Raw genomic sequence first — 26781 nt, 5'->3', positions numbered from 1 at the left:
CGCGTTACTGCAACAAACATATCGCAAAACGGCCACGGTGTTGCAATCGGAGTATGTCGGGAATACACCGATTGGTAGGGCGTGCAGTACGCAAATGGAAATCCATTGTGGTATATCAAGTGTGCTCCAGTCCGCTTGCCCGAATACGGATGTAAAGAACGTCTATAAAGAGTGTGACCAGGCAGCCACATACCGCAGCGTTTTTGTAGGGCATTTGCACAGAGTGATGAATGCACCGCTGTATCGGAGGGCCGGTTTCGCTAGCTGAGAGTCGCATCACGTCCTATCGCAGCACAAAGCGCAATCGTGAAGGCAATGCGACCTCAGTGCCGATTAATGCGTCCCCATTCTTGTCTATCGATAGGCAATAATCATTCGAGGTGAGATACATAGCTGGCAATTACCCGTTAAGCGAGCACTTAGCGGGGGTGGTTAATTAAGTAGCGGGGCCCACAGGGCGGGCACGCTGAAGGAGCCGAGGGGGCGACAGGTGGTGCGCGCGGCGCATGCGCGGACCGGGGTGCGGGCGGCGCCTGCGCCCCTGGCGGCCCGGCGCCGGAAGCTCGGCGGGCGCGCCGCCGCGGCCGGCACAGTCGACGGCGCCCTGCGACCACGCTGCCCGCTCTGCCCGCTGCGTGACGCCCAGGCCGCGACTACGGTGCTTCGAAGGATACCGCGGTAAGAACCACCCGCCAGGCATTCTGTAGATGCGCTGCAACTCTGAAAGGTGCCTTTCCTTTTCATACTTCTAAATCGTAACAAATTATGATTGGTTTTTCAGACGTTATTTGAAATTACCACTTTCTGTGACAGCCAAAGAACTGCTTCGCTCTTATAACAAATAAATGCTTTTGCGCTCTTAACTTATAATAGGCTGTATCAGTGTTCAAGAAAACGCCTTTTTAATGAAGAACCATCTCCAATGTGCATGAGTTAGCTTTATTTTGTGTCTGTTTATGAATCATCAGCCCATACTAACGTGAAACAATAATATTCTTTTGAACACGAAAAGGAAAATAATTTAAATGAAATGGCAAAACATGCAGTATATTGCAGCATGCCTGACAATGATTTTTCCGCTTTTTGTTTCATTATTATACGCTTTTCCATATATTTTTCGTCTTTTCTAATACTTCAAAATTTATGATAGTAAAATGAAGGTAGAAACGAAACCCAACGAAGACTGAAGAAAAAAAATGGAATCCTGTTGCAAAATTTATGATGTTTTTATGCTTTATCAGACTTAGATTTTTTGTATTTGCATGCTACTCGTACATTTATGCAATTCCGCTTTTCAATTTTCTTGTTACATCTTCTCCGAGGTGCAACTGTAGCGAGTGGCGGTTGACTGCCGTCTGTTACGCAAGCTGCTCAGCTGCACAGCAGTCAGTCAGCCCTCGACAACGGCCAGGAAGCACTCAGCCGAAAGCTCGCGCAAATTAGTGTTCTTCTCGCTGATGGAAGCTTGAAAAGACACCAACAGCCAACATTTCGACGAAGCAACGCATTCGTATGTTTATGTGTTGTATCTACACCTTAATAAAGTACAGTTGTTGCAGGAAGTAACATAACAGAGAGGTGAACAAAACGCAAGAATTTTTTATCCTACGCTAGTCATGTTGATAGAAATGGCGTGCTCGGAGCGATTGTAACCTCTATGTGTCTCTGTCTTCCTTTGCTTCCAAAGACCCACAGAATTTCATGAAGTTGTCCTGTTGCAACAGTAAGCCATATGAAAATTAGCAAAACCTTTACCTTTGAAAAAAAGAAAAAAAAAACAGCACTATACTTCCATTTCCTTCTGTCAATATGTGATTTTGGTAAGAGCACCAAATATTTCCTTCTGAAGTCAGGATGAGGAAGTCAGGTAGACACTTCATACAACACGAAGTGGAGCACATATGTGACATGCCTGCATGTTCATCGTTAAATTACCTCCACAGTTTTTATTTACCTAACAGCAGTCTTGATGTGTTGTGTAGACAAGTCCTAAAGCAAAGACGTCTAATAAATGGGTCTACATTGACAAATGAAATCATCGTCCTGACAAGAGAGTGTTGAATATTTGCAGAACATACTATGAGGTAAGTTCAACTTACTAATAATTTGCTTCAAAAACCGAAGACAGATACAATGTCACAAACTGCAGCTATGTTGGTAGTTCCTCATGGAAAAATTTTGAGAGTTAATTGACTTTAAAAAAAGCTTCCATAAGTTTTGCAAATACGCACGCTTTTGCGCCATCCTCTTGCCATTGATTAAACACTGAGACCCATCATAGTTACATTAACAACCACGTGACACTAATGAGTCAAGTCGCCTAAATGTTTAGCAAGCTCTTACAATAACGAGCCAACAATATCGTGAAATTCATTACAATAATGCGATGGCCTTCCTGGATGAGTGTACTGACAACGGAACTTAATTTCGTCTTTTTTATTTTATTTTACAGTTTTTTTTAATTTTTTACTCGTCGGTCTTCTGACTCTTTGATGCAGCCAGCCACGAATTCCTCTCCTGTGCCAGCAATTTTAATCTCAGAGAATCAGCTGCAACTTACGGCCTCAATTATTTGCTAATATTTGCGAAATGTGTTCAAAATCTCTGTCTTCTTCTGCAGCTTTTACCCTCTGCAGCTCCCTCTACTACCACGGAAGTTATTACGTTATGTTTTAACAGATTTAATATCATCACATTCTCTCTTCTTGTCAGTGTTCTCCATGTATTTCTTTTCTCGCAAATTCTGTAGAGACCTTCCTCACTCCTTACTTTATCTGTCCACCTACTTTTCAATACTCCTCTGTAGCCCCAAATCTCAAATACGTCGATTCTTTTCTGTTCCGTTTTTCCCACAGTCCACATTTTGCTACCGTACAATACTGTGCTAAAAATGTATAATTTTCAGAAATTTCTTATTCAAATTAAGGCATACATTTGATAACAGTAGATTTCTCTTGGCCAGGACCGCCATTTTTGCCAGTGCTCTTCTGCTTTTGATATCCTTCTTGCTGCCTTAGCAGCAGAGATCGTAAATTGATCCACTTCGTGATCATCAATCTTGATGTTAAGTTTCTCATTGTTCTCATTTCTGTTACTTCTCATTACTTTCGTTTTCCTTCGGTTTAATCATAGTCCTTGCACTATACTCCTTAGACTGTTCATTCCACTTAACATCCTGCAATTTTTCTTCACTTTCAGTGAGGATGGCAATGTCGTCAATGAATGTTATCATTGACATCCATTCACCTTGAATTTTATAACAACTCTTGAACCTTTGAACGCTTATCTATTTCCGTCATTGCTTCTTCGATGTACAGGTTCAACAATATGTCCGAAAAACAACATCCCTGTCTTCCAAACTTTTTAATCCAAGTACTTCGTTCTTGGTCTTCCACTCTTGTTGTACCGTCTTGGCTCTTGTAAATATTGTATATTACCCATCTTTCCCTATAGCTTACGGCTATGATTTCGAACATTTTGTAAAAGTCGACATTGTCGAACGCTTTTTCCAGGTCGACTAATCCTACGAACGTGTCGTGATTTTTCTTCAGTCTGTCTGGTGCCTTTACTTTTCCAAAAGCCAAAGTGTTCTTATCTAACAGATCCACAATTTTGGTTCCCGTTCTTGTGTGTATGATTCTTGTCACCAACTTCCCGCACGGGGTAGCTGCGCGGTCTAGGGCGCCTTGTGACGGTTCGCGCGGCTTCCCCCTTCGGGAGTTCGAGTCCTCCCTCGGGCATGTGTGTGTGTGTGTGTGTGTGTGTGTGTGTGTGTGTGTGTGTGTGTGTGTGTGTGTGTGTGTGGTCCCATAGAACTTACCACAAAATTTCCATTTCAGCAACTTCAATGCGTGAGCTGTTAAGTTGACTGTCCGATAATTCTCGCACTTGTCGGCTCTTACAATCTTGGGAACTTCATGGATGATGTTTTTCCGAAAGTCTGATGGTATGTCGCCAGTCTCATACATTCTGAACAGAAACGTTAATATTCGTTTTGTTGCCGCTTCTTCCAATGATTTCAGAAATTCCAATGGAATGTCATCAATCCTTTCTGCCTTATCTGATCTTAAGTCGTCCAAAGCTCTACTAAATTTTGTCTAATACTGGTTTTCTTATCTCTTCACTATCGACTCCACTTTCTTCTTGCATCACGTCATCAGAGAATTACAACTTGTAAGAAGCAGTAGCAGGTGGTTGTTACGTTAAAGTTCCCAAGCTGTGTAAACTTTGTGTTACAGACCGCTTTCAGAAGCTAGTCGGCATTAATAGGAGACTTCCTGCTTAAACACTACTTGCCCGCTGATTTCCAAATGCCGTTAACCATAGCTCATTTGTAATAATTGTCACCTTATTTTAATAAATGTGGTCTAGATGAAACATGGAGATTCGCTTGGACGGAAATGGGACTTCTCCATTCGCGACTCACCCATGGCTGTTATTCACTAAAGTAAATAAAAGTAACTCTGCCATAATATCCTTAATTAAAGATTATCGATTCTGCAAGAGTAATCCTCCATTTTCAATCGTTTGTTACGATCACTTATAGCCTCACGTCACTGGAAGGATTAAGGATTCACTGTGGCTATAACCGTCTATGGCCAAATTCTTGAGGATGGAGAATTACTGTTAGGAAAGCCGTAGCGTTTATTGACGGGCATTGCGGCAGTTTCATTTACTGGAAATAATGTTGCCTGAAATTAGTGGAAACAGAATGTGCAACACACCACGTAACATGGTGCCAGAGTTGTTGAAAAAGAGTTTGTTAGACGATCTACTTCTTTCTCTGCATACTCAGAAAATGTAACAACTAAACCATTTATTTATTTTCAAGTTTTGGGCTGTATTCCAGTGAATAGAGTTTAAGAAAAAATTTACAGTTACGTTCACGTAAATCTGCATGTTAAAATCCGGAATTCGACCGAGGAATTTTTGTAGATAGTTGAAGATCCAGCTTTATGTGACGTCGTCGACTTCACCCTTGTTAGTGTAGCAGCACCACAGAAGATACCGCTTCCAGCTGCCTGAAAAATTTAACAAGCGTCGGCTGTAGTCGGGGATGCGGTGGTTACGACGTGGCACAGTTTACGGTCCACCGAGGTGTAACAAGGTGTTGCCCCGGGGACAGGTTCGGCGGCGTGTCAATGGTCGCTCGCTGATTTGCCCTCCGTATGAGGAACCGTGCGTGTCGTTGCAGTTCCCGTCCTTGAAGAATCACGTAGGACCAGCGCCGAAAGTTTCATCGTCCTTTCAAATAAATGCAGTCCTCGACTTCCGAGACCACGTTTCCAGGCACATTCGTTTTAACAAGAGTGGGGGTGGTAAAACGAATCTGTAACGGCACTACTTGTCAGTAAGTTCTCATTATTCCCTGTCGGCAAAATGTAGACGCCGATTTCGCAAAATCTGTCTGTTCAGGTTTCCTAATCACTTCGCTCAAATCTCGCTGCATACCAACTGGCCGATGTTTTTCAGTGCTCGGTCCACTGTCAGCATTGCTGCATTTACTTCACCAGTTCCCCTTTCCCCGAAATTAAAAATAAATAAGGAATTCTGTTCAGTTGGTTTCCCATTAACTTCGGGGGGAGGGTGAAGACGTATAACAGCAGCCAAAAGCAGCACTTCTGACACTGGACAGACAGCGTGAATTGAGATGCTGAGTAGAAGATAACAGAGTAAACGTACACTAAACGTACGGTATGAAAGCAAAATACGTGGGTGTGTTGGAAAGCAGTGTCTCCGAATTTTTCATTCTGTTCCCAGTATCGGTTTAGGTGTTACTGCAGGTCGACTGTTCCGCTTCGCTGACGCAAGTTGCAACCCTCTGCCGCTAAAGGGCGCCGAATTGTAGTGTGTAACGTGGCGGAGTGTGGCGCAACTGTGTCGCTGCGAGAGAAACATCGTGGTGTAATCGAGCTACTGAACGCACGAATTCGAAGAGTTCGTCCACACATAGGTCATTCTCTCCTTCAGTATGAGAACGCCTGACCACACATGAGCGTTGCGACATTTGCAATAATCCGACGCTTTGGCTTCACACTGCCTCCGCTCATCCTCCTTACAGTCTCGACTTGGCCCCATATGATTTTCATCTGTCTTCAAAAGTTAAAGAACAGCTCCGAGGACTTCGCTTTGATCGTGATGAAGCGGTACAAGCAGAGGTGAGGTTGTGGCTTCGTCAACGAAGTCAGACATTCTACATTGACTCTATCAACAAACTGATCTCTCATTGGGAAAATTTGTTCGTTGCTTTGGCGACTACGTTGAGAAATATATATGTAGATACGAAGAATAAAGATGTGAAATGTTAGTACAGTTTGTTTTATATAAAAAGCCTTAAAAGTTTTTACATGTAAAGTTCGAAAGGTTACTTTTCAGCACGCCCTCCTAATCGACAAACGCGTAAATGAAGAAACATAGGCATAAGAGAATTACATGCAGAAATGTGGCAAGAAAACGTCAAAAATATCCCGAAGTATTGAGATCTACAATTGTTAGTTGCTTCTTTTACTGGAATCGTGATATCGTAAACTGTAACGGCTTAAGGACCATAATAATTAATTAAGAGATATAGACAGTGTCTTGTTCACTTATACATTTATTTGTACTCGTATCGCCTGCAGTCGAAATTCGACCAACTGAGTCAATGTACCTGGTGTATTAAAAATGCCATGTAGGTTAAAGCGGTACAATCCAAGTAAAACTTTGTGTGAAATTTTAACCTCACGACTGACCCAAAGCTAATGATGCATTTTAGCTTCGAGTCTTCCCGAAATAATTCTTTAATTTCTCTTTAATTCTTCGATCTCTTGAAGTAAGCCCTTGATACACTGCGTTTAAAAGTAAATTTTGTGTTAATTAACTTTCCCCTTATAAGAACACAATGTGAATGCTGTAGTACCGCTAAAATAATCTCCGAACCGAAATGATTTTCCTTATAAAATTTTCACTGTAAATTCACCAAACCGCAATTATAACTTGTGTATTTCAAAATAACAATAGTATCATCATTATCAACGGCCACATTATTCACATTCCTTTGTTTACGCACAAGTCGTCTCTCAAGCTCTTCGTCTTTCAGTACACACATAAGCGTTCTTTTTTGAGGCATAGCCTAAAACGAATATAGTTTCTGTATAATAAGGGAAATCCTAGCTATTGAAAATGAAGAATGCGAAAATTGGGAATTCTTCAGATTTTATGGTGACAGCGGCAAACAAACGCAAAGTTAGTTCTGTTTACTCTTAGACAAAAGCAACGAACAAACAACGCCAATATACAACGTTTGTTATACCTGTCGGTTTTGGTACTACGATGTTTTCTTTTCCATTGCTGGTAACATCAACGACCTAGCAGTTGTGGCATTGTAGTTGCCTGGTATGCGTTTGTTACTGTAGATGAACTATCTGGAACATTTTAACATTAACGTCCCTAGATTGCGATTTCACGAAACTTAGTTACTTTTGTGTGTCATTTCCACCATACCAACTGATCGCTACGTACGGAGGAAGCTGATCGATGTTCAACTTTCGATGTTTACATTTTGGAGAGTTTAATGCGTGATAGAGAACGTATCATCAGAGTTATGAATATGAAAACATCTACTTACTTTTACCACTCCTCACGACTACTTATACACATGATTTCTTCTTTGTGCACATATATTACAAAGTATCATTTGAATTAATTGAGTTTCATTGACCTCCTTATATAATTAATATTAAAAATCGGCACTTCAATTTTCGTGTTCACGTATTAAAATTATGATGGTTCCGGAACAAATTCCGTGCAAACTACGGCAGTTCAAGCGCCGAAAAAGATTTGGATTTTCCGTTGTAGAGAAAACTGAGTATTTCATAGAAGTACGTGTAGAAATATTGGTGTCTAGCGTTCTTTAGACGAGGAGGTCAGAATAGACGAAACACACACTCATTCTGATTTAGAAAGGCTATACAATTGGCCTTGACGTTCTAGAAAGAATTATATCGGCATTTTCTTAGAGAATCTTAGAAAATTTCACAAAACATAAATCTGGCTGGTCGGGCGAGAGATTGAAGTCTTACGGAACCGTGGATTTACTTTTAAAATCTTTTGTTAAAGAATTTACTTTATTTACTATCAAATTATCAAGAACATTAACACATTTAATCACACTATGTGAGCGTGGAAGTAGTTGCCAGAGGGTAACTGATGAAAACAAATGGATATTTTATTCCGACAAACCCTTTCTTTAAAAAAAAAATAAAAAAAAAACAGATTTAAAAATTATAATCAGAACGAACCCTCTAAATGCCGCTCGCTTTTAACACGGCCGTAGTCACGACCGCTCACAACAACCTCTGAAAGACTACACTGGTGCTAATCTGCAACACTCCAGATTACTTTAAACTAAAAATTTTAACAACTCACACAAACACATAAACTATTCACCCCTTAGGAGGGATGGAAATGTTACAAAACACTCACATTAAAAAAAAATTACTTGCCACCAAAAGTGCAACTTGATTTTAAAAGAAAACTCTTACGGTGGAAGGGTGGCAACTTTATATACTAAAATGACCATTTAAATAAAAACCCATGAAATGCAGTCTTACATAAAATATACAGACGAGCTCTACATTACACATATACCGCCACTCAAGATGATAGGCAAGATAAAAACATATTTCAGGAATTCGGCCTCTACACCTTAACCAATAAATTCGTTAACACCGAATCCGACAAATGTGACAAAGGCAGCTATTAACGTATGGCAGATTGTCAGGGGCATTACTGAACAGCCCGAACCGCAGATTGCTGTAACCCACCCCCTACTCCACAGGGAAAAACGGACCCCCCAATTCATAAATAACCGCCTTCCCGCGGGTGGGCAAACGGAGAAGAATGGTGGTACGACCCTAAAACAAAGCAGCTGGTGACCTCACCAAAAAAACAAGTAGAATTTAACAAGTAAATGAAACAACATATGTCCAATCACTTAACTTCTAACAAACTGCAATTTCTGGCGAAGACTTGACGCAGCACCGCCAAAGCTCTCCAGAACCGTCCGCTGCCAGCCTCTTCAACGGACTCAGGAAGGCGCGCCGATCTCCCGTCTCATGGCGTCGCAGCTCGCCCCGGCCAGTCCGATGTCGTGGTTTGACTCCTGTTGCTCTCGCGTCGACCGCGAAGCCACTACCCCTTTCTATACGGCGCGACCCACTGGACTCATGTGGGGACCTCACAGGCGCCGACGCTCAAGGCAGACAAGTGATCTTGTGTCTCACTGCGCGACCGACGAACAGATCGATCCAACCGCCAATGACCGTTGCCCGATCAACTCGAGCAGACTGGCGGCCTAACGCGCAGACTCAGATGCAGGAACTCATCCCCGACCGGGCGACCACTAGCTGAGTTCTGTTACTGGCGGAGTGGCAAGACTCTCATTTTCTGGCTTTAAGTTTCATCCAAACGACACACTAGCGTTCCGAGGACAGACAGACACTAATTGCCGCACAAATGCGAACGAGAGATAGACCAGCAACTGGTGACGCGAGGCTGACCCAGCCTCACTCCGACTGACCCACTGCCACTGGCGACCTCATAGCACCCCTTAAACGCACGTGAACAGGCAACCTTTCCCCTTCCCCACCAGAGGGAGACACCAAAGCTGCGATTGCCACAGCGGCGCCACCGTCAGAAGCGGAGGGCTACTGCTTCACACTACGCGCTGCGGCGCGCTCTTCAAACCAGCAAATTTTACCACGGCTCACTTACTCCACAGGAAAAGGATAGAAGTACATCGACTTTTGCACTACCTACCTCGGCAGTAAGGTCTAGCAGAAGCGTCCAACATTCAGATTGAAAATACCTGCCGGTTAAAGAACTCCGTCAGTTGCGGTCGCAGTTCTCTGAGCACATCCACCCTCTGATGCCGTTGGGTACCTGAGATGCGATGAAATTTTATCACTTTGAAAAATATACAAAACAAAATATCTTCCTTCGTTTCATTGTTTAGTCTCGAAGCTTCACAATTAACGCATATTATGGGAAACAACAGTCACGTCCAACTTTAGTGCGCCAGGCGTTGACATTCCTAAGTGCATATCTCGTCTTTCATGTAGAGGGAAAACCATTATGTGGCGTTCGTCTCCCTGACCACCCTACGTAGACCCAAGTTCAGAATTTCATTGCACATCATTTTGTCTTCTATAGCCTGCAAGAATTTTATGAAACTGGTATTATCTCTTTACCAAATCGTATTATTCCAGAGTACCATACCAAGCTCACAAAGAGGTTTCAATTACTGTTTTTTAACACAGAAGCAATGGAATAACGTCTAAAGAAAATATGATGTTATCTAAAGCTTTATCTTTCAACGCTGAAGAAAGAATTCTCAAGCATGGAGGATGTTTTGTGGCAATTCTCTCGGGTTACCAACTGCGTCAAGTGGTTTAAAATACTCTCCCTTTCACCACAGTACGCTCCTCGGCCATTGTCAAGTGGCCAGCACCGGAAGTTCGTGGATTTTAAACCACTTGACGCAGCTGGAAGCCAGAGAAAGTTTTATCAGTATATATCGACACGAATATTCATTCCAGCACGTCGAACCATGCACATGAGCCATTCTTAAGGAGAATCAACTAAAAGAACTGTACCCAAATTCTATTAAATTAAAGGTATGTTCAAGAAAAGTGGTGAAAAATACGCGCACAGTGTACTCTTGTTTCATAACTGAAGGTATGTTTCAGGAAATGTTGATCTCCGTCGGTATAATGAATGAAGAGCACCGTCTGTATCGCTATGTTTTTTTTTATCTTTTATTTTTTTATTAGTGAAGACCAGTTGCAATCTGACTGGCAGATAGTATTCAGGTCAAGTGCCGTAATGCGCAGTTTCTCAGCAGTAATAATATAAAACTACACGTTACATTCTTACCACTACTTGTCCCACAGAAACTGAACGTGAAGATCGAAACCGATCATCAGACGTAGCTTTTTTTTCACCACCCTAAATATGATCATATTTGTTATATTCGAAGCTGTGATTGTCTAGCTCTATCGAGCATGGCGGGATTCTGTTTCATTATTACAGGCAAAAAGCTCACTTCTACTGACAATTTGTGTAATGTCTACATGACTCATGATCTGCCGCCAAAGAAAAGATATACGGGAATCAAATGATGATCATGTTTGGTTTGTGGGGCACCCAACTGCGCCGCCATCAGCGCCCGTACAAAGTCCCAATTTTTACATAATAAAATTTTTAGGCAGTCCAACTAGCCACTGTCACGAATGACGATGATGATGAAATGATGACAACACAGATACCCAGTCCCTGGGCAGAGAAATTCTCCAACCCGGCAGAGAATTTTTTTAATGTATATAAACTTTTATTTACAGGTTTTTAACAATTAGAGATTTTTACATGAAGTGTTCTGATATATTAGAAAGCGAAGATAGACATTTCATCGTTTTTCTTTTGTTAGTGTTCTTGAATTGTCTTTCGGAAAGTAAGAACACTTTTATTCATTGAATGTCCTTCAGATGATTTTTGCGTAATGTGTTCACAAACTTGCCCTTTTCTTATTTTTATTTTTTTATTTTGAGTTTAAATGTTTTGGGTTTCAGGTATATGCTGTGTGTAACTGCACATATAGTATCATGTTCGCGATATGTGTGACAAAGAAAAAAAGGCATATATGTGTGAAGAAGTAAATGAAGGATGCCAATGCACTGCATTTAGGTGGGCGCAACAATTTGCACACATATTAACGAGGCAAAAGATATATAAGGTGAGAAATAATAAATAAGAAACATGCTATTTTAGACACATGATGAATATATATAAGAACAAAAAACGTAACTTGAATAAAGAGAGAGAGAGAGAGAGAGAGAGAGAGAGAGAGAGAGAGGGGGGGGGGGGGGAGCACATTAATGACACTATTTAAATTATGTTGTTCCATTATTTTCCTTCTTAGATGTCCGTTTCACTGTATTTATGACCGATCATTTTCTCCTGATTTATTTTGCTACAAGGAAAGGACACTATAGCGATAGGGTTGGCAGATGTGGCAAAAACTTTGTTACTGCGACACTTGCACAGTTTCATCTTGTACTTTGCACACATTTTGGCACACGCTTTTTATAGCACACCGCTCCTAACGTTGGGGTTTTGGAGGGATGGGTGGGCGACGTCCTCAGCGACGGGGGTGTAGGTGTTTGTTGTGGGACGCCGTCGGCCACGGCGTGCCGAAGGCGTCTCCGAAGGCGGCGTCCAGCGGGACCTGCCGGAAGTTCTGGAAGGTCTCGCGGTACTTGTCGCGTTGTTTGGCCCTCCTGCGTTCTTCCCACAGATCCGTGAGGAGCTGCGCCTTGTCGGTCTGTCGTTTGTGGACGACGGCGCATGCTGACAGGGCAATGATCCACATCGTGGCCAGGCGTTTCGGGTTGGGAAATGGCTTCGCTTCAGGGACCGTGACAGATGTGACGTCTACTGGCTTTACGTCACTTCTGTTGATGTGCGCAGTCATTCGAACCCGGGACCCTGTGATCCAGAGGGAGCAACGCTAGCCACTAGACCACAAGTTAATCAGATGAATCCACTGTCCAAGCAATAGGTTCTACCCAAGCCTCACTACGTTCCCTGAAACGAGAATTAATTCTGCTACGTTTCAGTTTGTAATGCGCTGCGTCTCCCTCATACTACAGCTAAAGATTGCTGCACGAACACATATATTATCGTTAACGCTTTTTTTTCGATTCATTCAGTCATGAAATACTTCGAAACATTAACGGCATCGGCTGTCACTGGGCGTCATCGGAACCGTGACGGGAACACAACAAACTGTGGTGTCACCATTCGCTGTTACCACTTCACGATTGCTTTTTTAACCAGTGAAAGATAGTATCGGTTAATGTTTTTAAGGGGACTGATGACCTAAGATGTTAAGTCCCATAGTACTCAGAGCCATTTGAACAATTTTTTTTTGTTTTTAAGGTGTTGGTGAACTTGTCAAATTAAAATAACGTATTAAAACTTGAACTAATCACATTCTCCGACGACAAAATGTCATTCTTTCTAAGTTGAAGATATTTTTACAAAATCAGATTAACTTTCTTTAGTTAAGGCGATGAACTTGCGGGTCATTAGTACACAAAAATAATCAATTTGGCTATTGATTGTAAGAATCGAATGTGTCAGATCACCAACAGAACCCGACACTGTGGCAAATGTGCCCACTCTGACATCCGTGGACATACGTGTGGTCATTACTCATTCACTGACGGACCATCATCCACGCTCACACTCTCATTCACATTCTCACACTGTCTCACACTCATCCATACATACTCTCACACATATAGAATCAGATTACAATTTAGTAATGTCAAAGAGTACACTGAAGTTTAAGAAACTCGTTCCGAAGAATCAAAGGTATACTGAAGTACACAGGAATGATGAAAAGTGTTCCAAGTTCTCTGAAGCTATTATCCTGCAGGTATCGCAAAAATGAATACCACAGTAGGTAGTTCAGTGGAAGAAGAAAGGATATCTCTAAAAAGTGAAATCATGGAAGTCGGAGGGACAAACATTGGTTCCAAGAATTACAACTGCGCAGAAACCTTAGATAATAGAAGATATACGTTACTTTAACTGACCGATGAAAGACGGAAGTACAAAAATGTTCGTGAAAAGACGGGACTACAGCATAACGTCCGGTGGAATACAATGCCAGGGAGGTTAATTAAAAGAACAATGGAAATTCCCTTGTTAAACGTACGGAAAAGCAAGGAACATCTGCAGTACCTGTTGTATGGAATGAAGATTCCTAATGAGCTCACATTGTGGACTGGGAGTTAACCGAAAAAGGCAAGTGATGACGAGCAAGAGAAATGCGATCAGCAATGAACAACATCAGTATTGCTGACCAAAAAGTATCTTGGAAGCAAAATAATACATGGGGGACGAAGCAAGAAGGACATAAATGGTAGATTAGTACAAGCAATGACGCTATTCCGGGCTAAAAGTAATTTACTAGTATCATCAAACGCTGGCCCCAATTTAAGGACGAAAGGAGAAAGTACGTTTGGAGTGCAGAACTATGCGAAGGTGTCTCATAGACTCTGAGAAAACTGAAAAGGAAATAATCGAAGCATTTGCGATATGGGGCTGTAGAAAGATGTTGAAAATTACTTGCACAGATAAGGTAAGGAATGAGCAGGTACTAGGCAGAATCGACGAAGAAATAAACATATGGAAAACAATGAAAATGAAAGCGGAATGGAAGATAGAAAATGTGTATAGGCATGAGAAAATAGCTTCCACAATTCTAGAGAATGCTGTAGAGGGTAATAATTGCAGGGAAAGACAGATATTGAAATACAGCCAATAAATAATGGAGTACGGTGGGTGCAGCCGCTACTCTGAGATGAAGCACTGGAGAGGAAGTCGAGGCGGGCCGTTAGGAGACTGAGGCAAAAGTAAAAGTTAAAAGAAAAAGAAAATGTTCACATAGGCTCAGTCACTGGTAAAGTAATTGGCAATCTTCCCCTTATTGTCAGGATAATCGAAAATATAAAAAGAAATATAGCCTAAAAATGATTGTGGAACCCATCCTAGAATACTGATAAAAGAGTGTGGGAACCACACCGGATAAGTCTAATAGGGGATATTGATCGTATACAGATCAGGGCAGCATGAATGATCACGGGTTTATTTGACCTTTGGGGCAACGTCACGGAAATACTCGTAAATCAAAACTACCAAATGAACGAAGATGTGAAAAATCGCCGAAAACCTCAATTATATTTCGAGCACAACCGTCATTAGAAAGGTATATGAATACACCACATGTCTCTGCCTACCGCTTCTGTAAGACCAGGATACCAATAGACTATCTACATGAAGCATAGAGACACTCTTCTGACGATGAACATGCTACTGGTTTGGGAAGAAACCCTGGCACATGGTACAATTGTAGGTACCTTCCGTCATGCCATTCCAATTGGTCTCCAGAGTGTGGATGTCGATTTAGAAATAAATGTTGTTGCATTTCCGTGCTGATTAAAGAAGTAGCTAGCACCTGAAAAAGTTTTTCATTGCGCGCATCCGTCTGTTCATTCAATTTATCTTAAAAGTCGGGTATCCTGACGTCACGTATTCCTATGGTGAGAAGATTAGCGAGAAGGCTCCCGTTTCCGATGAAGACCAGCAAAGGTACGGCGGTATGGGGTTCTCCTGTTAGAAAGCTGCTGCTCTCAGATGTACCTGTAGTCTCTTGTCTTGCTGGTGGCCTCTCGTCAGCAAGCTCCAACGGTTCGTAGTCCATGCTCGATCTGTAGTCTCGCGCCTGAATAACAAGTGGCAGGACACAGGGGACGCCTAGGAGCAGGGCACCTGTCGAATACGAGCTGGCTGCGGTGCATCGCTCATCGTGACTAATGCTTCTGACTCATATACACAGCTCAAACAAATTACTGTCTAGGAAAATATGATTCACTGTACGTCAAAGGCTGTCAGCATAGTTCTGAGATACAGTACAGAAAAACAGGAGAGAGATTCAGATGACAATTTGTCCTTAAAGTTCAGCTACAGCTGGATATGTAATCTTTTCAATTGTTTCAGGGCTATATAAATAATGTAGTGGACAGGGTCACAGTGGCTTTAGACTGATGAGATACTGCAGCTGCACCTCAGTGCTATGCCAACATGTGGCAGGCTACCTCCCATGGTATCACTTATAGCGGCTTTTTCGTGTTCAGTTTTAGCATGGTCCATGGGAAGAATGATTGTTTATACATCTCTGTACACACTGCAATGAATATAATATTGCCTTTGCGAGCCCTACTAGAGCTATATCGGTAGATTTTCACTTAAAGCCAGTTCTTGAAATTTGATAATTTGGCTTTCACGGGACAGACTGTGTCTGGATTTATGTGCCTGACAGTTAAATTTATTTGACATCTCTGAGATACTCCTTCATGACAAAAAACATCTGTGACAATTCGTGCCATCTTCTTTCGACATTTTTAGTATCCCTTGTTAGCCGTATTTACTATTCGCTGACCTAGGGTAAATTCTACGGTGGCTCGCACGCGTGTTGTAAGTAATTTCCTTGAGACTGATTGCATTTCGCTTGTATCCTACCAATGAACTAAAGTCTTTCACTAGCTTTACCTACAATTGAGGCTATGTAATTGTTTGAAAGATGACAGGTCTTTTCGACCCACTTTATTTACTCAGTTGGAATGATAATCACCTGTTCAATACTCACTGAGATTATTAAAGAGGGTTGGCAGTGGCTGTAACGTTGAATTCATTCGTAAGTAGATGCATGTATTTATTTGAGATGCAGAAGAGGGGCGCTTGTTACAGTTCGGGCAGCCACGGCTGCGGCAGGTAAGGCTTAATGGTGGCAGTTTTGAAAAGGGCAGCTGGGCCGGAGCTGTTGGACTGTAGAAGCCGCTGTAGAGGATGTCGCCGATTCACAGGGGCCACTGGCCCCAATGAATGAAGAGCCAGAAGCAGGAGGCCTTGTTGTATTGTCTCTTTAGCCAGAGGAAAACTGTGTGGTGCCTCGAAAGAGTCGCAAATCACATTCTGAGGAGCGCTTGTAGTTAGACACAACTTGCAGACAAGGAGATGGTTCGTTGCCTATTCTTCTCCATATTCGCTTAATGTAGAGTGGCAGGCAAATGACCACTTTCGCGTACCGTCCTTGGTTCTGCCAACTCAAAGAGCACAGTCTGTTGAGTCTCTTCAATATAGAGCAACTTTCTTCGTAACCTGAAGGGAAGCTTTCAGAAGACATAATCCATGCTGCAAGGTGCAGCAACTGGAACGTAACGAATTTACTCTGAATTGTGAAGACGGTTCAGCGAGGATTTCTGTCGCGTGAAGCAAGCTCTATCTAGGCTAGACCCTTTGGGTTCCTGATTGAGACGATATAAAATGTCGGTCCTGAAATTCAGTGCTGTAGATTTCTCGCAGTCAGGACGCGCTTTCAGGAAGTTGAGGTATATCTTCTCTTTAACTGAGATGCACTCCATTTGAATACAGTGGAGACACTGTCGTCTGGAGTGGAAAGTCAATTAATTCATCCAAAGGAGTGGATCTGTTACCACCAGTCAGAAACTATTGATTACAATTCAGAGTTACAGTCAGGGATCGGTAGGACCTTTGTAGCTGTAGCGCACGTTAAGCGCTCGATCCAAATTACATTGCTCCGTTGAAATGGGAGCAGCGGTAGAAGCAACCGTTGTTATGCCAAATTGTTGTTAAACGACAGCTGTCGTGTTAGTGGCCAACTGTAGCGCGGAGAATTTTCCTCGAGAAAAGCGCGGATAATTTCAAGTGGCGTGCTTAAAAGAGCATACCAGTTAGTTTCTCCTCGACAAGTAGGAACCATAATAACGGCACGCTGTCAGAGCACGCTCGCTGCAGTTTAGCGTGCTTTGCCTCGGCTACTGAGTGTGCCTGTTAGTAGCTATTAGCAACGTGTGCGGTGCTTCCCGTTCGCCTGGATGTGCGCCGAGGACTGCGCCACTGTGCTCAGCGAGCAGGTGGCTCAGTCGCAGTGTGACTCAGCGTCTCCAGTTTCCGCCATCGCTTTGCCTCGCGGTACGCTTCCGTGTAGTCCGTCCATTGGCTGTTAAAGTGTCAGCTATCGCACAGAGATCCCTATCAGACCTATTTTGCTAACCGCCGCAGCTGAACCTCGCGATGGCAATATCGCTTGAGTAGAGGTACTCACGACAAGTCGACGATACGCTGACCCCAGAAATTATCCTGTGCGCTTAGAGTTCGTGAACGGGGAGCTACATGTGTACGTCTGTCCTGCTGATATGAAATTCTGTTTGGTACTCCTGCAACGTCAGGTTCCAAATGCCAGCGTCATAACCGGTTTCTGTGGAAGTTTAGATATGTACCTGATATACCATCATCTTCGTGACGCGCATCCGGGCTAGTACTATTATAGGATTACTTCATCTTCGGGTTTATTGGCTGTACTTGACGATACCGAGCAGTAAACGCGCGTGAGTCAGAGATACCACTATCGGCAAAAGAGAGTGAGTCATAAGTAAAACTTCATGCGTCTAAAGAGTAAAAAACAAGCTGACAACAGTATCGGCAAATCCACAGAGCTTACGAATTATGTGGTTGATTACCGAAGTGGATGGCACGTGTTTAAATGCCAGGAAGTGAAGGCTAAAAACAGTAACTCCTCTGAGAGTACAGATGTGAAATCAGTGCTGCCCATGATTTTTCGAGATGAAATCCATAGTCTCAGTTGAGTAGCTTATCTGCTAATTGTATTTCCACAGCGTCCTTTTTCACTGAATACCAGCAGCATGAGGCTGCCGGTATCTTCACTTTCCCGAAACCCGTAGAAAGGCCAGTGGTAATACAATGTTCAGCTACTGCAGATTTATTAGGCTGTACAACATACGCGTAGCAACGACGTAGGTGTAATCATTTCAGCAAAATTACGGGACGCAAGTGCGGAAATCTACTGGCATAACCGACTATGATAAAGAGTGTGGTTCGAAGAGTTCCAGCACGAGTCTACTGTAGTCTCCTGGCCACCAAACTCCCCGGATTTAAACCGAATCGAGAATCTTTGGATCCACCTCGGTCGCGCTGTGGATCCTCATCCGAGAAACCCAGCGCAGCTAGACACGGCACAGGAGTTTGTGTGGCTCCGCATCCATGTCGGTACCTTCCAGAAACCCACTCACTCTTCTCTTGTACGTTTCGTAGCGGACTGTCCTGCAAAAGCTGGTCACTCAGGCTTTCTACCGGTGGTCGCGTTACAGTACCCTTTCAGAATTGAATGTTGCTTGCCACGGTAAATTTTTCACACATTGTTGCCACATTACAGCTCCGTGTGTCTGATTTACTTGGAACATAGATTCATTATCATCAGAACGATAATACACAGGATGCAGCACGTCAAACCTGCTCAGCTCCACAGGTCCACAATAACTCCGTGCGCGCGGACGACCGAGTGTCAACAGGCTCGCTCTCAACTCGCGGTCCGGCAAGCGCCTCTGTCTTCGTGGCTCAGCTCACTGCCCTCAGTGAACAGCAGACACACGAGCCACACTAGTCAGCGGCAAAGTACACTAGTGGTGCCAACCTAGAGGACTAAGTGCAGGTACTGCCACACACGCCACGCCATTGGTCCACGGACCAATCTCGATGACCCAGTGTCCAATAACGTCCTAACTGACTACGTCCATGGGTCAACATGAGAACCGGTAGGGGTCGTCTGCCGCGGAGCGCCATGCTGAACACTGTGCGGTCTACAGCGAGCTCAGAAACATTTCTGGCTGCGTCGCTACTGCTCCGTATCGTCACATCTAACACTAATGGATGGCAGTCCTGATTTACAGAGCGGGCAAGCCTCGGACCGCTTAAGGCGTGGATTTCTAATATCTTGTCGCCTACTCGGCGTTTCGTCGTCCTTCAACCACTTTCCACATATGCTCACAACAGTAGCACACTAGCAGCCGACGTCCTTCGCCGTTTACGTACTTCAATGCTAGTTCACAGACGCCGAACCATAACAGACTGCCCTTTGTCAGAGTGCGTTATGTCAGCGGACTGCCGTATTTGCGGTCCGTATCGTAGCTAGAATGAGTTCCCTTTCGTCTCTGCTTCGCTCATACCAGGGGGCACTGAAGCTCGGTATGGGCAGCCATGATAATGTGCATCTTCATATTTTCGTGTACCAAGGGTTGTTCCATAAAATTTCGGTCGTGGGGCCAATAAATTTCACTGCTTCTTCTGAAATTTCGGTTGTATACCATCCAGTCATCTTCAGAGTGATCTCTGTGACTGACGTCCGGCACTTGCTCCGTCCTTTCAAACTCCCTGACCGCGCCACTGCGCATGCGGCCGCAGATACATAAGGCGCCAGAGACGTTGATTGGCGGCAAAGAGGTACGACATATGCGTAACATTAGATCTATGGCTGCACGGTCGCTCCACACGGTGATACCGATGTATCACTGCGAGCTGCACCGTTGCGACGTCTGTGTGAGTTTGTTACAGAAAGTGCCGGATTCCTTGATTAGTCCAAGCTGAAGTCACTATCTCTATTAATTAAATTCGTCGCCAACCGAATTTCAGTTGCTTCTTTCATTACTGAATCCCGGAGTGATGAAGTTGGGGCTAAAACTTCGACGTTATTGTAGACCATAGAGTACCCTGCGTCAATGTAGTGCTCTTCCACCGCCGACTTATTAGGTTGCAAGTGCCGGGTGTTCCTACAGTGCTCTGTACGTCTCTGATAGACTGTACGTGTCGTCAGTACGATGTATGAACGACCACACTCACAGGAGATCTGGTGTGGCCTTTCATACATCGTACAGACCCCATGTACAGTCCATGAGTCATGCAGGTACACCCACCTCTCACAACCTAACAAATTGGCGGTGACAGATCACTGTATTGACACTCAGCACTGTAAGGTGTGCGACAACGTCGAAATTTTAGCCTCGACTTTACCTTTCTGGGGGTCAGTAGTGAAAGAAATAACTGAAATATTGAAATTCGGTTGGCTATGAATTTAATTAATGAAGATATCGGCTTGAGCTTGGACAGATCATGGAATCCGGCAATTTCCGTAGGAAACTCGCAAAGACGTCGCGGCGGTGCAGCTCGCAGTGATACAGCGATATCACGGTATGGATCGATAGTGTAGCCATAGATATAATTTTATGCATATGTTGTATCTCTTTGCCGCCCACCAACGTCAGCGGGTTTAAAAGGACGGATCAAGAGCTGGAGCAGCAGTCACCCGGCTCACTCTGAAGATGTCTGAACGATATACAGCGGAAACATCAGAAGGACAAGTGAAATTTATACCGTTACGCGCCCGAAATTTTATGCAACAGCCGTCATAATGTTGACGCTCATCAGTGGATTGCTTTGGTTCATAGTTTAGACACATCAACAGATTATGTAATTATGTTTCGAAAACGCTGATGGACAAGTTTCCGCTCTTCTTGTTCGTACAGTGTAATGAGGACGTGAAACAGTAAACACTTTTATCCTGAGGCACGTCTGAACTTGATGGCGATATGCGTACTGACTGCGTTTAGTCTTTTTAAAGGAAGGAAGATTGCGGTTTAACTTCCCGTCCCCAACGATGACGTTAGAGACGAACATTCGTCCGTCCAGGTTCGATGATCGTTTAATCGAGTTGCGACTGTTTTTCGTTTGTGACCAGAATCAATGTATTCAAAACATCGTACTTTTCTTCCTTGCCTTCTCGGTTCTCCACAGTCTTAGTTCTATACTGTGTTGTATCACTTAGTGCCTCGTTCTTCTTCGTGTTAGCTCTTGCAGGTAGCAATATTACCTCCTTACGGTCGACTAACGACGGATACTCTTTCTAATTCCACGAACAATAAGCAAAAACTCAAGTCAAGGGGAGCAGAAACTTTTTGTTTTCAGCCTCACTTGCAGCTCTCAGGCCGACCGCGTGGCGGGAGCGCCGCTGTATTACTCCGGCGCCCAGGAGAGCCGCCGCCGCCTCTACGCGGTGCTCCAATTTCGCGCGAAATGTGGGCCGTTTCCCTGCAGTCGTGCTGCTGCCTCGCTACAAAAACGTGCGCGACAACCTCTTCCTACCAGCTCCCTGAGTAAATGAGCGAGCCGCGGCGTCTGCTGCCTTTCAGAAGCACAGAAATGAAAACGAAACATGCCGCAATGAAAGTGAAGTGGAGTGAACTACAGAAATGAACTTGCTCCTAAAGCATGTAACTGTGAATTTATTAGGTCCCACTTTCGATGCAAATGTTAGTGTTGAGTGATTTAGTTACGCTCCACGGTCGCACAGATATGTAACGATGGATCTTGCTAGGGTCCCACGTCAGTCCCCAGCAATGAGCTGTGGAACTGTATTAATTAGTTACAGAAAAAAAGTGTTCCTTTAGATTTCACAAGACCAAGTTTTCCACGTAGCTGTACACTAAGAGATCAAAGTAACCGGACACCGCCATATGCTGTTCAATTGACCACTATATGTCACGAGAGAGGAAGAGGGACACTCCAGTATGAAAGGAGACGGGGGAGCATAGCGTTATCAGTAGTGAAGCGGTAACAGCAGTATATTGCGGTAAGGAGAGAACAGTGACTAGTGGACTAGTCACGGAGTTCCACCTAAGTAACAATCCCTTATAAAGCTAAATAGGCGCAGATCTGTAGTCAAGCTAAATAGGTAGCATAAGAAATACAGCAGGAGGAGAATGACACTTGGTCACGAAGTATGCAAGACGTGTTTCGGAATTATTTCCCTCTTTAGAAACCGAGCGAGGTGGCACAGTGGTTAGCACACTGGACTCGCATTCGGGAGGACGACGGTTCAATCCCGCGTCCGGCCATCCTGATTTAGATTTTCCGTGATTTCCCTAAATCACTCCAGGCAAATGCCGGGATGGTACCTTTGAAAGGGTGCGGCTGACTCCTTCCCCGTCCTTCCTTAATCCGATGAGATCGATGACCTCGCTGTTTGGTGTCTTCCCCCCCAAACAATCCAATCCAATCCCTCTTTAGAAATCCAGGAGCACAAGGAGAAGAGTGTTACCAGTTTTGACGAAACATTAGATGACAGACCTTCTTATCAATAAAGTTATTCTTCATCTGCTGTATGGCCTTTTATGCGACCTAGCCAGCTTAAATATGCACCTACGCATATTTACTACTCGTGGAATGAATGGCCCCTGTCCCCCCACGTGACTTTATGTCACACCTGTATTTCTTCTAAGCTGCCAAGTCGACTGTTGGTGTTGTGACTGCGAATGGAAAGACGAGGTAACACCTACGCCAAATCAAGGCCAGGGAGACCTCTCGAACTGACGGATAGGGACCGTCTAGAGTTGCCGAGGGTGGCTGTAACCATCAACTCAGGCGTCATTCGTGAGGACCAGAGTGCCGCCAGCAGTCCACCTAGCACAACGGCAGTACGTGGGAAATTAAGAAGAACGGTGTACAGTGGTCGAAAGTACCTCCTAAACCACACCTCATTTCTGCGGTCAATCTGCAACGCTTGAGGTGAAGTAAAGATCGACGCCCCTTCCCGGTATTTCTGTATCTTTTTGAACTTTTCAGTCACGAGGCACATAGCGAGCGTTTGTATGTGATTGCTAAGGATAACACTATTGCAGCAGCACACTCTGAAAGGAAGCTGACTGGTGTAGAATCTGGACCAGAGGCCAAGCCTTTATTAAGTGACTGGATTCAAGTTGTTCCTCCGGGCAGGCCAGTCCATTTCAGCATGACTGGAAAACCAATAGATTTCGAGTGATAAATCACGCACTGCACACTGTGTAGTTCCGATAGAAGAGTCTGGTTTTGCTGAATGACTGCAGAGCTTTACGCACGTGTAGTGCTAACAGGGCAGTAAGCAGGAGGCAGTTCTACGGTAGTGGGTGCGTCGTAGTTAGGGTATGGTCCCGCCTTGCTTTTAAGAAAACGCTAAATCCAAAAGGATGTACTGACATTATACTGTGTCGTGCACTGCATATAGTGCAGTAACAGTTCTAAGACGATGACTGTACGGGCGTGACAATGACTCTGTCATAAACCAGCTCCTGTGTTGCAATGGTCTGCGGCCAGTATCATTGCTGAAACGATAATGGCCTACCCGGAGTACCAACCTGAATCCAATCACTGAATAAAGGCAAGGTCTCTGGGTCCAGATTCTATTGCAGTCAGGTTCTTTTCATGGGGTGCTGATATAATATCTTTATACTTAGCAATCATGTATAACCGCTCACTCGTCTAAAGATACGGACCCAAAGACGGGAAAGTTGCACAAGTGACACCAATACCGAGAAAAGGAGAAAGGAGTAATCCGCTGAATTACAGACCCATACTGCTACAATCGATTTGTAGTAGAATTCTGGAACATATACTGTGTTCGATCACTATGGATTACCTCGAAGAAAAAGATTTATCGACAAGCAGCCGTCACGGCTTCAGAAAATATCGTCTTCCGAAACTGAACAAGCTCTTTGATGTGTCGACAGAAGTGCCGACACAGTGTGGTTTGAGGGGACCGCAATGCACGCTATAAGCTCACGAAGGATGGCGTGAGGTCTGAAACAGGATACGTAATGAATGCTATAAAGAAAAGTACGTAGCTGCTGGAATACTTAACTTTAATCCATTCTTGTTGTATACATCGTTCTTGATGAGACATGCTTTATACGATAAGTATCAATTGCTATGTAAGGCTAATGGCGCCTTGCTAGGTCGTAGCCATGGACTTAGCTGAAGGCTATTCTAACTGTCTCTCGGCAAAGGAGAGAGGCTTCGTCAGTGCAGTCGCTAGCAAAGTCGTCCGTACAACTGGGGCGAGTGCTAGTCCGTCTCTCGAGACCTGCCGTGTGGTGGCGCTCGGTCTGCGATCACTAACAGTGGCGACACGCCGGTCCGACATGTACTAATGGACCGCGGCCGATTTAAAGCTACCACTTAGCATGTGTGGTGTCTGGCGGTGACACCACACTATTTATTTTCAAAAAGTAACGTGAGCTATCCACAGGGGATGTCAAATTGATTAAATATTTTTAGACTTCCAGAAGAATTTTGACATCGTCCCTCACAACCGATATCTAATCAAATCGCTAGCCTACAAAGTTTCGTCTCAGCTGTGCGACAAAATTAATAGCAGTTGACAGAAAATCTTCGAGTAAAACGGAAGTAACACCTGGTGTCCACTAAGGAAGTGTTATTGGACCTCTGCAGTTTCTAATCTACATAGAAGTTTAGGTAACGATCTGAGCTGACCTTTTAGACTGTTTGCAGATGATGCTGTCATTTATCGTTTTATCGAGACGCCAGACTGCACCTGTGGTCTAGGGATGCTGACACGACAGCTCAGCGTGTTCGGTCAGAGGGCTGTCTGTCCTCTGTAACAAAGAAACTGAGTGATGGTCTCTAGAATGAACTTCAACGGGTGTCACGTGACCTCCGCCCAGGCCAAATGCGCCGAGCAATACCGAGCAAAATGAATTTAAAAAAAGGAGTAGCGTCTTTGATTCGTATATAATACGTTTCCAGTCCCGCGTTCAAACCCCGCCACTGCTTAAAATTGGAGAAAAAAACATCAGCATTGGCGGCCGAAGACTGCCGGCATAGGAAATCGCCCTTATTCAACCGACGATCCTGTTCGAATCTTCTCATTACGAGAGTCCTGAAGGGCGATCTGTTTTAATCGTTAAAAATGTTGAAGACCTGAAGGTGACAACTAAGACCGTTGAAAACGGTTGTCTTGAACAAAAGAATATTTTGTGCGATCTTGGTTTTTGAATGATTTTTAACAACGGCGTTCTCAAAGAGGGCGAAGGAGTGGATAGAGTTCAGGACACTCTCCTGCTCTTGGGGTTGGAAGCCAGCCCTAAAGGCAGAAGAATCAGCAATGAATAACGGCATGTGGACGCAGAAGGTGATGGAAGCTACTGCATTAAAGACGCATATCGTTTATCCACAGTACATGTGGCCGGCAACTGAAAAGTTCTCATGATGATCTCTTCATTGGCAAAAGATTCTGGAATAGTCAACCACTCCGGTCTCCGGGAGGCGACTGCAAGCGAGAGGTGAGCATGAGAAGATGACTGAATAATAAACGAAAGGATAACGTTCTATGAGTCGGGGTGTGGAATGACAGAAGTTTCTAAGTGGTAGGGAGGCTAGAAAATCTTGAAAGGGAAATTATAAGGCTCAATTTAGATATAGTGTGAGACGGTGAAGTGAAATGGAAGGAACACGAGGATTTATTATCAGACGAGTACAGGGCTGTGCAAAATGGTATAGTGGGACTAGGATTCGTTATGATTAGGAATGTAGGGCAGAGAGAGAGTTCTTGCAAACAGTTCAGTGCCAAGGTTACCCTCATCAGAATCGACAGCAAACCAACACTCTGCTCAAGAATCGCAGGAGTAGGAGGGGAGGTAAACTTGGAAACGGCTAGGAGAAAGGGGAAGATTTTAACTAGATTACATCATAGTCACGCATAGCTTCCAAATCAGATATTGGATTTAAGGCATACCCAGGAGCAGATACATATTCAGATTAAAACTTAGCAATGATGAAGATTAGGCTGAAGCTTAAGAGACTAGTCAGGAAGAATCAGTGCACAAGAAAGGAGGATACGGAAAAACTAAGAAATGAAGGGATGCTTTTGAAGTTCTCTGGGACTGTAGATAATGCGATGGTGAACAGCTCAATGGGCAGATCAATTGAATAGGAATGAACATCTCGAGGGCAATCAGGGAAGAAATCCGTAGGCACAAGGCAGACAACTGCAAAGAAACTATGAACAACAGATGAAATACTTCACCTGATTGGCGAAAGAAGAAAGTATAAAAACGTTCAGGGAAATCCAGTAATTCAGAAATACAAATCACTTATGAACGAAATAAATAAGAAGTGGAAGGAAGCTAAGGCACAATGGCCGCATGAAAACATCGTAAAAGAAATGATTGTCGGAAGGACTGATTCAGAATGCAGAAAAGTCGAAACAACCTTCGATGAAATTAAAAGCAAGGGTGATAACATAAACAGTGCAACGGGAGTTTCACTGATAAATGCAGAGGAGAGAGCGGGTAGGTGGAAAGAGTTCATTGAAGGCCTCTACGAGGAGGAAGACTTGTTGACGATGTGATAGAAGAAGAATCAAGAGTCGACAGGCAAGAGATAGGGGATGCAGTATTAGAAACAGAAATTAAAAGAGCTTTGAACGTCTTGAGATCAAGTAAGGCAGATGTGGCAGATTACATTTCATCGGCA

The sequence above is a fragment of the Schistocerca serialis genome, chromosome 2 (assembly GCF_023864345.2).
Source record: "Schistocerca serialis cubense isolate TAMUIC-IGC-003099 chromosome 2, iqSchSeri2.2, whole genome shotgun sequence".
Lineage (NCBI taxonomy): Eukaryota > Metazoa > Arthropoda > Insecta > Orthoptera > Acrididae > Schistocerca > Schistocerca serialis.
Note: the sequence above shows the minus strand (reverse complement) of the source record.